The 12,870-nt window shown below is 33.7% G+C and overlaps 1 protein-coding gene across 5 annotated transcripts in view; it reads left to right on the top strand.

Annotated features, from left to right (window-relative positions):
* LOC143225769 (xylosyl- and glucuronyltransferase LARGE2s-like) overlaps positions 1-12,870 on the top strand; it is a 116,516-nt gene that overhangs the window by 29,993 nt on the left and 73,653 nt on the right. Inside the window, exon 1 of one of the 5 annotated variants that reach the window (XM_076455746.1) lies at positions 12,443-12,723. The exons of the other annotated variants lie outside the window; for them this stretch is intronic. The gene's annotated coding sequence lies outside the window, so the exon portion shown is untranslated. Of the gene's footprint in view, positions 1-12,442; positions 12,724-12,870 lie in introns of those variants that run through there. 5 annotated transcript variants of the gene reach the window in all.

A 12,870-nucleotide genomic window follows, 5' to 3' on the forward strand; every position in this document is an offset into this window, starting at 1 on the left:
CTACGGTTGAAAGGACGAGCAAGTTTTGATCCTGCGTTTTAGAGGCTGCCAGTCGATTGCCCTAACCACCAAGCCATATCACGCTAGGAACAATATCTTTTGTATTTGGTATTGGTATTTGTGTTTCTTTGCTGCTTTTAATAATCATCCACTACAAGGGCTTTTTCCGAATATAAACCGAATAACGAAACTGACTGTCGTCTTATGACACACTTATAAGAAAAAGTGCTGAGCGCTTTCACGATATCGTCATGCAAACATTGGACCTTCCGATAGGCAGTCCCACTCAGTAATCATCGGCTCGCATTAGGCCGCCTCTTTTGCTTTGTTTATTGGTGCTCTTTTAAATCGTTTCCTTTTGTGTACTTTTAGTTTTTCGAGGTCGATATAAAATCATTCTTATGAATATAAAAACACAGTTAAAAATGAACAAACTGAGGTAATATACTTTAAGTTGTTCTTCCTCTGCTATAAAAACAACACTTATATAGTTAGTTCCTTCTAAGTTCACTTAAACTCCTGAAAGTTACTCTGCAAAAGTCCCCAAACTTCTGTTTTATTTAAAAGCTGCACATCTGGATTTTCCCGTCACTTCGGAGTGGAATCCAACTGAAAGCGAACGAAGAACAATGGAGCATACACAGTAATACCAGCACTGTTGTGATTTGTTTCTTTCGCAATATAAAAGAAGCTAACTTTTGTTTTCAGAAGATTACACACTAAGTATAACAATACGAACTTTGCCTTTGTCCTTAGAAATAGCTGTCTTTAGCGAGGAACATAAAACATCTAACGTTTTCAGAAGAATGTATTGTGTTTGGTTTCTTTATAACCTGATATTCTTGTTTTAACTTGAACTAATGATTCATGTTATAGCTAATATTTAGACGGATATGAAGTGGACCACATTTTAAACTGAAGTTGCTTTGGTCTTTATAAAAACCAGCTTTTAAGAACTGTTTCCTAAGAGCTTAGTACATTGTATTTTAGCCCAATTGATCCCTATATAATCGTTATACAAATCTGTGTAACAGAAAAGATCTGGTAAATATGCTGTTAAGTTGGGCGTTCATGAAGAACGAACACACTCTAGAGGAGGAAAAGTGGTTTACGGTATATTTTGTGTGTGTATGTAAAAACGAAAAAAAGAAAGAAATATATTGAATGTAATACATTAAGTTGTTTGTGAGAAAAAAATATATAGTATAAATTTTTTCATAAACATTTTAAAAAGAATTACCGAACTTTTCTAGTGCTGCTAAGCTTTAAAAATGCCCCCTAGTGGCACAGTGATACATCTGCGATACCTGTAGTAGACAGAGTACAGATGGTCTTTTGTATAACTTTGTGCTTAACTACAAACAAACAAGCTTTCAAAACCGTTTGTACACCTTTAAAGTTCGACCTTCATAATGTGGGTAATATTGCATGAGAATACCCGATTTTAACAGAACATATTGGTTTTATTCTCATTTTCAGGATACTGGATAATAATAATAAAAATACCCAGATCTTATAGATTAAGTCATTTATTTGTGGCTAAACAAATCTAGTTATTTAGTTGAATTAGAAACTGGTCAATAAAGTACTTATTAGTCAAGAATTAGTTGATTATCCTATGAAAACAAAGCGGCCAAGGTTCAAAATAAAACACCCAAGTTCTGTTTTTAATTAATCATTTCTTCATTTTAATTCTAACGATGTCGTTCCTTCGCAGTTTTACAAGCGTCTGTAATAATAAATTTCTCGAAACTCGTTAGTTACGGTACACAATCCAAGGTAAGACTCAAACACGGATGGAAAAGTTTCTAATCGTTTTCTTTGACTTACTTTGTTTTAAATCAGGCTGGTGACCACTGAGGACTGATATACGTTTGACCATTATTCCTATGTAAGATACATATAGTGGTACCACTTAACCTCCTTTCAATTGTCAGTTTCCCATTATTCACTACCTTTTTTAATATTCTACATTCTTCGTGAACTATGGCTAGACTGTAAAGAAGATATTACAATGTTTTACTCATGATGAGATCAAAGACAAAATTTTGCATTCCCTTTCAATGGAAGGAAGTGACATATGTTATGATGTTGGAAGCAAAGTGTGACCAGAAATAACAACTGGTAAATATACAAGCAGGTATCATTAATTTCTCACATTGTAGGAACACTTCCTATCATCCTTTAAGCTCTATATGCTGCTGCATTTGTGTGTAACTTTATTATGGCACATTTGAATGTTATTACCACTTCTTGTCAAGATAAAGATGAGCAGGAAACAGCCCTTTCAAAGGAGCAGCCAGGTATATCTCAGGACCTCACTAACATCTGATTTTAAATTTCAAGAGCTGGCGACAAGCTGACATTCTGTTTTGGGCAACCTTATCTCATACTTTCATGCATGAGCATAGATGAACGACCAATTATTTACATTTTAGATTACATAACGCATCACCAGATGTCTCATCTGAATAAAAATTAATGGAAAAGAGCTTCCAACCTCATCTTGTAACAGTGTTTTGGTCTTGCTAAAGTATTAATAAATTCAAATTTTACATTGTGGTTCACAATTAACGGTAGTCTTATAAATCCTTACATCCATTCTCGTTTTTGGGTCCTTTAGCACCATCTAATGGTCAGAATTTGAATTTAGCCATAATTTTGCATCGAAATTATTTTTCATCGACACAGAAAAGACCAAGGACCTATTTTGAATGGCCATCTTTTATTCCTTTTTTTAACTTTAATTTACCCCAATTAAATCTGTAGAAAACAATCTCCAGCGAACAAATTACAGTATGTAAGCCATGATTTATAATTTATCATAATCACAATTCAGGATGTAGTTTGATGAATGCTATTGAAGGTACATGAAATAAGTTTAGACCTGATTTCTATTGATCAGTTTCAATGAAGCTTTAAATCCTTATTTAAATAATAAGTATTCTAAAGTCATTTCATTATGCATAGAGAAATGTAAGAGTACCTGCGTTTAATCAGATTTCGTATTTTGCCGAAAAAGATGAACACATTGAAACTTAACACTTATCAGCTTTGCTTCACTTATGTTTTTGAATGGTTTTCCAGAAATGTTAGGTCATCGTTGCCGTTCTTAAACACTATCAGAAAATCGATTATCAAATACACCAAAGTTAAATTATTCTGAGTTGGTAAAACACAAGAAACCTAAACTAATATTATATGTATAATTTCATTTAGCAGTACAATTGCGTTGCGTGTCATCAAAAGTATTCCGGGTATAGGAAGAGCAAAGCACGTTTATACTGCAACTATATGGATACGTTAACACAAGTAACTGTTCCCTGTTGGATAAGATAAATCAGGTAAACCGACATACTGTCTTCCTTGATGAGAAACGCACGTTCTATAGTTTACAAAAGATTGGTGGTGTGTACAATAAATCGCAGTGAATAAGTTAAAGATGCTACAAAAGGTATATGACAGTTTAAAACAAATTTATTCGTCTGTTTGTCCATTTATTGCTTTTTAACCCTTGGCAACTCTACTAAGGAGGGTTAATATAACAGTTTTCGTAGTATACACACATATGTACACTTCGTACTCGAATGGTTTGGAAAAACTTGATCATTTGTAGCATAAGGGTGTTTTATACGATTTTTAAGCCTAACTGAATCATTTATAAGCTAGATGCCGCCACAAGCTGCAGTCTACAATCCTATGTGATTATTTGCTCTCTTATATAAGCACTTTTCTTTACATAAATAACAAGGTACAGAGACTGCTTATTTTTACTTTTAAGAAGAAATGTATTTTAACTGATTGCAAAACATACCTGTGTATTCTCAACAGACCACTTACAGGTCTTTCCATTTGGAAAGATTGACCAAAATATTATTTAGCACGAGAAAATTATTAGCAAGAAATGTCTGTTCCGTTTCGTTGATCATGCTGCTAGAAAAATTTATTGCTATTACAAAAAAAATTAATTGCATTTACAGATATCCTACATTTAGATGAAATGTTCTTGAGGTGAGTAATAACAATTAGCAGGGATAAAAGTAAACCGGAGAGTAAAAGTATTACTGAAAATAGCTCTCTATTTATTTACTTATGTTCAGAATTATTTATGTTTCATAATAAAATGGGATTAAATGTTTCATATAGATTGCTTTTTTTGTATAATTGTCATTCTTTATTGACGTGTTTCTTTCGTTTCCTACTATGATTTCTAAACCAACCAAATAACGCACTCTTTAAAAGATTGATAGACAGAAGTTCGAACTTCACTGTAATAGAAGCATAGCCGTTGTCTGGATTCGACGAAATAAAAAAAGATTAAATAGGTTGATTATTATTTGAATACTGTACCTCTGAAACCTTTGTGAAAATAGTAATATAAAACATCATGTTAATGGCATCTTCATAAGTGACGATAGTGTTTGCTGATGTTGCCATGATAACAATTATTTTGAAACTCAGGTCATACTCCATTTATAAAATTGGTTTGTGAGACAGCACGTGTAGGGTGAAAAAGATCCTTCGTGAACATTTCGAGGACTAATTATAATATTCAGACTTAAGTGCATTGCTAGCAATACACATAAACGTATAAAACTTAAATGTATATCAATATATCTAAACTCTGTGTGAAAAGGTGTTTATTTTGAACATATAAATGTTTTCATAAGTCTATTTCCCAACAAAGTGGAGTAACTAAAACCAAAGAAACAGACTTTCTCTCAAACTGTTGTTTGTTTTTGTGGATTACTTGGATTTTATTGCAGTTTACTGGTCAATAAGAAACCGTAATTTCACGTAACGTTTGGCATAATAATGACTGTTCTTTTAAGACTGTAATTTTTGAAAACTATTAAATTGTTTATCAGAAGCAAAGTACGCAAAGAAAACTCACATTTACATATTGTTTTATCATTTCATTATCACTATCACATAAAAAAGAAGAAATCTGAGACTAAGTTGTCGAATAGTTTGGGGTGATGTAAACAATAAGCGCAAGACGGTGCGGGCCCGGCACGGCCAGGTGGTTAAGGCATTAGACTCGTAATCCGAGGTTCGCGGGTTCGAATCCTCGTCACATCATACGTGGGAGCGTTATATAAAGTGACGGTCAATCCCGCTATTCGTTGGTAAGAGAGTATACCCAAGAGTTGGCGGTGGGTGGTGATGACTAGCTGCCTTCCCTCTAGTCTTACACTGTTACATTAGGGACGGCTAGCGCAGATAGCCCTCGTGTAGCTTTGCGCGAAATTAAAAAAAACAAACATAACGTACGATATTTTACAATACTATGAACAATAGCAAAAAGTCAGTTTTAAAGTATTCTAGAGTTAAGGAAAACAATTTTTAGTCATTCAGTTGTTTTTACCAAAAAATAAAAGTTAAGACTCAAAACCAGTTAAAGCGTTAAATAAATTGAATTTATTTTATATTTAGTTATTTAACAAAATATCGTAATATTTCACCTTCTTTGATGAGATTATCAAAGGTTACGAAAAGGAAAAGATATTGTTCGTTTGCAAAGAAAACTGGATTTTTGTTATTTTTCAAAATGTAGAATGTTGTTGAACTTATTGTTCACACTAGCCCAAACTATTTGACAACTCAGTCTTATCTGTCTTCCCTTTTATATTACAGTAATATTGAAATGAGAAAATAATATGTAAGGGGGAATTCTTTTGAACAGAAATACATTAGGATTTCTTTGTTTACTTTCCTTCTAATGTAAATGAAGCCTCTCAGTGGCTAAGCCGTAAGACTGGAAGTTTATAACTATAAACATCAGGCTTCAATAACCGAAGTGGACAAAGAACAGATAACCCCTTTGTGAAGCTTAAACATTGCAAGAGATCCTTTCTTTGAGAAATTGTTATTCAAAACAGAGACGATCCGAGATGTTGTAAGAGGTGGAGAGGTTCAACTAAACTTCTGTTAACACTAGGGTTAAATTTATATATGTTTGTTTGTTTGTTTTACGTATAATTATATACTACTAGTAACTTTACTATTAAAATCAATTGTAAAGCTTAAAAAAACATCTGAAGTAGCTCACTCGGGTTATAATGTAACAATTTCACAGCCTATATCTTTATTTCTAGTAGTGTAACCGATATAAAAATAAAAAGTTAAAGAAAACATTTCAGATTTCGAAAATAAATAGTTATACTTATGTGTAGCGAAAAATATAGTCTACACCTAACTTTGTATTATAGTGTTCTTAAACAGGATGTCGGTTTTCATTTCTTAACTTTGTATTATAGTGTTCTTAAACAGGATGTCGGTTTTCATTTCTTTTTAAGAAGTTATTTACACAGTCGTAGCACTGGCATTTTCCCTTCCTCTGGATATCAACAGTACAAAAACATCTTTCTCGCGAATACTTTAACTTCCAAACAATGAAAAATCGATTTTGTAACAAGCGTATGTTAAACGGGTAGTAGGTCTCCTAAGAATACTGATTCTGATGAAATTAACATTTTAAATTTTAACGTGTTAGAGTGTTTGGAAAAAGACAAGGCACTAAAATGTTTTATGATAAAATCCAATTACTGTTAATATTGTATTGATTTAAATATAATGAGTTATACGATGATGTTGTAACCGATTTCCTGTATACTTCAAATCTCCCGGTGGGATAGTGACAAGTACACAGACTTACAATGCTAAAATCCGGAGCTCGATTTACCATGGTGAATACAACAGACACCCTAATGTTCATTTGCTCCAAAAACGGAAACAAGCTGTAGACTTCAGCGATGTTAACTTCAGAAAAGCCCCACTCCCCAATGGCTCAACTGTAAGTCTACAGGCTTACGACACTAAATTTTGAGTTTCGATACTCGTTGTAGGCAGTGTAAAAATACGCTATTATATAGTTTTGTGTTTAACAACCAGTAACATAATTATTAACTTTAGGAAAAAAATTGTAGGGTTCGCATCTTGGATTATTTTACTAGATCTACGTCTGTTTAAAGAACATTAAAGAATACAGTTTTAATTTCTAAAACATAGGAAAGTGCCTTGACCTCTTCCCCAAATATTCGCCTGCCTATCCAGTATTAAAGAGTAGAGCTACGTAGTTATAATTAGAAACATAACACGGTGTAAAAAACAGTAAATTTTCACTTTATTTAACACCAAAGTAACAAGAGAGTTGGCGCTGGAAAATTCCAGCCAATAGTTAAAAATTAGTAACAGTGGTAAGTAGCTTTAGTAACTTTGCAATAACTAAGACAGAATAAATGGATTTAGTGACAATAGTAATAGAACCCGAAGCATTCAAATCACAAAGCTTTCCCCCTACCCGCCAATTATGTAGCTTTGCTCTTCACAACAAACAAACATAATGGTAATATTTCCATTATCTGGATTTTTCGGATAATCTACCACCTTAAATTCAATTAATTTATTAACTCTGTGACAGTCAATTTAATCGTACTACTTTCGATTTATCGTCACTTGAAATAATTGAAAACAATAATAATAGGAACAACTAATTTCGATTATTTTCTAGACTTTAATTGATTATTTTATGAGATACTAGTCGATGTAATCCGTGATCATAGAAAACCAGTTAAACCCTCCAGATCTAATGAATGGGTTGCATTGTTTTTTTTATCTGTTCATGAAAACAATTCACTAGCGTTCTTGATCTATAAAATGAATACAAATAACGCTATAGATGTCAGAGAAATTATTAACTTTGTTTATTGGACACGGTGTCGTTATGCTATATATAATGTCTATGTCATTGGTCACAGCGTCGTTTATGTTGCATACAATTTCAAAGTTTTTTTTCCAGAGAACTATTTTTTATTGGACCTAATTTCGGCAAACACTCTGTCTTTTACTATAAATCTTTTTTTCTTGTATTTTACTGATATTAAAGAAGAGTTTAAGAACAAATTTGGATATTTATATTCCTGAAATAAGTGTTGAGAAGAAATGAAACTGTAGCTCTGATTTCAAGGTTTTATATTTTGTTCATCACGTGATCCTGAGTTTCAGCCGTGGAAAATAGTCATAAATGAATATTTTCTCTTCGTAAGATCTTAACCATCAAAATCGAAATAATTATGGTTTTGTTCTCTACTTATGCGTTTTATACAGAGATTAGAAACATCAAATGTTAAAATATGTAAAAGATTTAGTTTCTACTTAAGTTTTTCTTCATAAAATTTTGAGCTACAAAAGTGAAGACACATAGAGTATTTGTCTGGTGCTAGTATTTTTTATTTTTTTACAGAAGACTTTAGATTATAAAAGTGAAGATATGAAGTTTTTGTTCTTTACTTGGTGCTTTCTAACATAAAACTTGGAACTTCAAAAGTAAAGATATATGGAATTTTATTCTTTGAACGGTTTTATATGAAACAATACTTCCGTGGGACGAAGTTTCGTTCAGAATAGAACCCAGGAAAATAGACAATATTTCCAAGTTTCTTTGACATCATTATGATATATAAGCCATTTTTCAAACCATAAAAATGTTTATATATTTCAAAATGAGTAGCAAAATACATAACAAACATAAATAGTTTTGGGTTTCTAACGATAATCCAACATATCGGCGTCGTTCAATCACAGTTAATGTAGTGGTCCGCAAAGTAGTAATTAGAGAGTTGTAAAAGAGATTTTTCTGATATACAGTTGTTCTGGGATTCAGATGAGTTCAAAGCCTTATTCGTTTTTGTTGTTTTTCTTTTCCTCGAGGAAACAGACTAAGATGTTGCGATCTTACGGTGCCTTTGGGAAGCCACTAAAGTCGTCAATCAATGAAATGGGCTTGTCTTAATGGGTTGAAGGCAATTCTCCTTTTGTGGTTTGCCTGGTGTTCCTACATTGTGAAAGGTCAAGGAAGAAGAGCTACAGAATATCGAAGAGTGATTTGTTATGTGTTTTGTGGAGTTTGTATTCCAGAAAGAGACTTCATTGATGTCGTAACCAGAAGTAATGCTCTAACCAATTTGCGAGAAAAGATATATTTTAAGATTTGGATTATAAAGGGGTTGATCTAGTGAGGACAAAGGGCGTGAGATTTTTTTTTTACTTTGTGTGCATAAAGGGTTATTCATTCGTATTCTCCACAAAATAAAACATTGAATTTGTTTTCAAAGGGAAATCCTTTTCACTGAAGTGTTATAAATTGTCTCTGTCAGAAGTTATTATAGGTAACTATACTGCACATATTTCATCAAAAATGTACTTGCCAAAAAGGAGTAAAAACTCAACCCTTAACGCGTTGAAATTCTTTCACAATAACTTTGTGTGAGGCATTTTAAAGTTGCATTTAGGTTTTTTGTAAAAATAGTTAAGAGATTCAAGTAAAGCGATAATTATAGAAACGTATCAACTCGAGTACTTTGGGAAGATCTTCCTTCGTTAGGTATAAAACTACAAAGAAAACGAAGAGATGAAAAAACATTAAAATGGTAGTGTTCAATGACTCTTAGGCTACTATGTGGCTACCTTGACAACACCGAAGAGTGATTTACTTTCTTTCCATTTTCATCTGATGAGGTGAGACCATATCTTTCTATAACGTTCGGATTATGAGTTTACTTTAGTTAGTTAATTTACTTTTCAAGTAGAATATTAATACTTCCGAGATATCTTTGTTAACAGGAGTGAAATACTATAAAAGCACCAGTCAAAATATGTGAGTGTTAAGTATATCAATTGCGACCATTCGTTTGTTAGTTATCCTGAACCAGTTTCCCTACTATTGGAAACGTGGCGTTAACTTGTACCTCCAATAGATTAATATACAAAACTTACCTAGCTACATCACCATCATTACAATGTACACAACTTACCTCCATAAGATGTCTGCATTACAATAACATACACTACTTACCTACATTACAAAAATATACACAAGTTACTGACCACACAAAATCATATAATTTGCCTTTGTTGCAATGCAATATGAATAACTTACATGCACGGCAACAACATACGCAACATACAACAATTAAACAATAAATACGTACAACTCACTCAGAGTTCCACTCATGTTTAAGCTGCCCATATGACAAAGATAATGACACACGCTACATCAACGTTGACAATGTACACAGCAGTGTATAAACTACCTAATCTAATGAATTATATCGCAGGTCTGATCTCATAAGGATCTGCAAAATGCGACTTTTTTTAAGATCTTTTGTAACAACACAATATAACAATTCGAATACAAAGAATGTCTGTAAGTAGCAATATTCCAATGAAGTATGTTATGTTAGCAAACGTGACAAACACGCAGTAAACTGATAACACAACAACATAAAAAACAGCTTTCGACGAAAATATGTGGATTTGCTATAAGAAAACACACACACTCGACGAGAAAAATATCTATACATCTTAAAATTCAAATAATAATAACTTCAGAATTTTCTTGGTCAGTGTTCCTAATCGTTTCTGGCTCGTTTTTTGTTTAATGTTTTAAAATTAAAAACCTAAGCCTAATTTTAAAAAAAGACAAAAATTCGTATTTTTAACACTTACCAACTAATGCAAAGGATGCGATTGTTTTTCTTGTACGATTAATGAATACGTGGTACCATTGTTGTCAATTTAAAGGGAAGAAAGTACTGTCAAGCCTTTTACGTAGAAGGTGAGTCTATAAGTGAGGGGAATGGTATGTATTTGTACGTGGAAAGCTCAGATATGATTTATTATAAATAGTACGAGTACCATATTTAGTGAATACCTATTCTTGTGTATTGTTCCTACTCGGTATTAAAGGTTTTTTTGCAAATATTGTTCAGATCTTTTAACCACTTTGCTTGTTTTATTTGTTTTTGAATTTCGCGCAAAGCTACACGAGGGCTATCTGCACTAGCCGTCCCTAATTAAGTAGTGTAAGACTAGAGGGAAAGACAAATAGTGGGATTGACCGTCACATTATAACGGTTCCCCAGCTGAAAGGGCAAGCATGCGTGGTGTGTGTCGGGGATTCGAATCCGTGACACTCGGATTATGAGTCGAATGCCTTAATCACCGGTCCATGCCGGACCCTAACCACTTGCTTCTCGAGAGCAAAAGGGACGGAAACAGTGATACTTTTATTGCATCTCACGATACATTTTCTCATCAGTCTATACAGAAACGTCAAGGTCTTGTCTCTCAGTGGCATAACTTTATGTCAGGTTTCGATACCCGTGGTGGAAAGAGCACAGACATTTCTTGTAAAACATAAATATGAAAATATTACAGAAGCTCTTTTTTTAACAGTCTGTTAGATATGAAATAAATGTTTGTTTGGAATTAAACACAAAGTTGCACAATGGGCTTTCTGTGCTCTGCCCACCACGGGTATTGAAACCCACTTTTTAGCACTGTAAGTCCGCTGTGCTACTGAGGACAGATATGGAATGAAAGCAGAATGTGAACTGACTGTTGCATGTTTTTAACACCTTTATGCTCTTCAGGTCAATGAGTTAGAATATGTCTGTAGCTCTTTGTGAAATATATAATACAGCAGATTACTCCAAGTAACCTTACAGTTTTTCAATCATTAAAATAATGCTTACAGCTGTTTAACTTTTTCTAATTTTTAAGGAGGTTAAAACATGAAACAAAGCGGCTCACGTAAATAACACAACATAACACAACCTATGGGGCCCGGCATGGTCAAGCGTGTTAAGGCGTGCGACTCATAATCTGAGGGTCGCGGGTTCGTGCCCGCGTCGCGCTAAACATGCTAGCCCTCCCAGCCGTGGGGGTGTATAATGTGACGGTCATTCCCACTATTCGTTGGTAAAAGAGTAGCCCAAGAGTTGGCGGTGAGTGATGATGACTAGCTGCCTTCCCTCTAGTTTTACACTGCAAAATTAGGGACGGCTAGCACAGATAGCCCTCGAGTAGCTTTGTGCGAAATTCAAAAACAAACAAACAAACACAACCTATGTCGTAAGTAGCTGAGAACAACATTTTGGCATAAGGTAAGTTAGATCAAGACGAGGTGTTTTCTACTAGATTGGTATCTACGTTTTTTTGTTGGAAACTTTCTCTTACTGTTCACGATTTATGATTTTTTGGTACAAGATGATATTACTTTTTTCTTTATAGATAAATTCGTTTGTTTTCAATATTCACGCAAAACGTTCCTGATTTTGAACTGATAGATTAGGGTTAAGTCAACAGCAGCACCGATCTCCAACTGTTAGGATACACTAATCGAATTAAAGTTTTAATACCAATACCAGTTGTCTTTAAAATATATCTAATCCAAAGGTGGAATTTGACCGACACTCTTATAACGTACTTACAGCCCCAAACTGCGCAGCGCAATTTTATTGGAATAGAATGTGAGCTATGAACCTTTGAATTCATTTTCTAACATTTAGGCCGCACCTTATCTTCTAAATAAGAACAAATCTTAATAGAGTTCTTATCAGTATTCACACATTTCAAACAGGCACGTGAATTGTGAGCAGTATGTTTATATTGTTTTTCTCTTGGCATGTCGTGTGAAGAAAGGCTTAGTTACGGTAGTTGGTAGAATGTCATGGGGTACGAGAGAATCTTCAATCCTATATTGTCATTTTTCATTTACGACGCGTGCTTTACCACGCTGTTTCCATAGTAACATCTTACGCGATGAGATAAGGGCCTTGACGTTTCGCGAATATAAACGAGCAGGACAGCTTATTGGACACGAACTACCCCAGAAGCGTTAGATTAATGGAGACAGAACCAGATTTTGGTGTTGGCTGGGTAAGATATTTTTTACGGGTTTTTGCGCTTGTTTGTTAGAACTGAGATCGTGGAAAAGAAAATACTTTTGCAATTTTCCGCATCTCATGATGTCAATTTTTTTTATTTTTCTTAAGAAACAAATGAATTTACAAAAGGCCACCACAA

Source organism: Tachypleus tridentatus, chromosome 9, assembly GCF_004210375.1.
Source record: "Tachypleus tridentatus isolate NWPU-2018 chromosome 9, ASM421037v1, whole genome shotgun sequence".
Taxonomy (NCBI): Eukaryota; Metazoa; Arthropoda; class Merostomata; order Xiphosura; family Limulidae; genus Tachypleus; species Tachypleus tridentatus.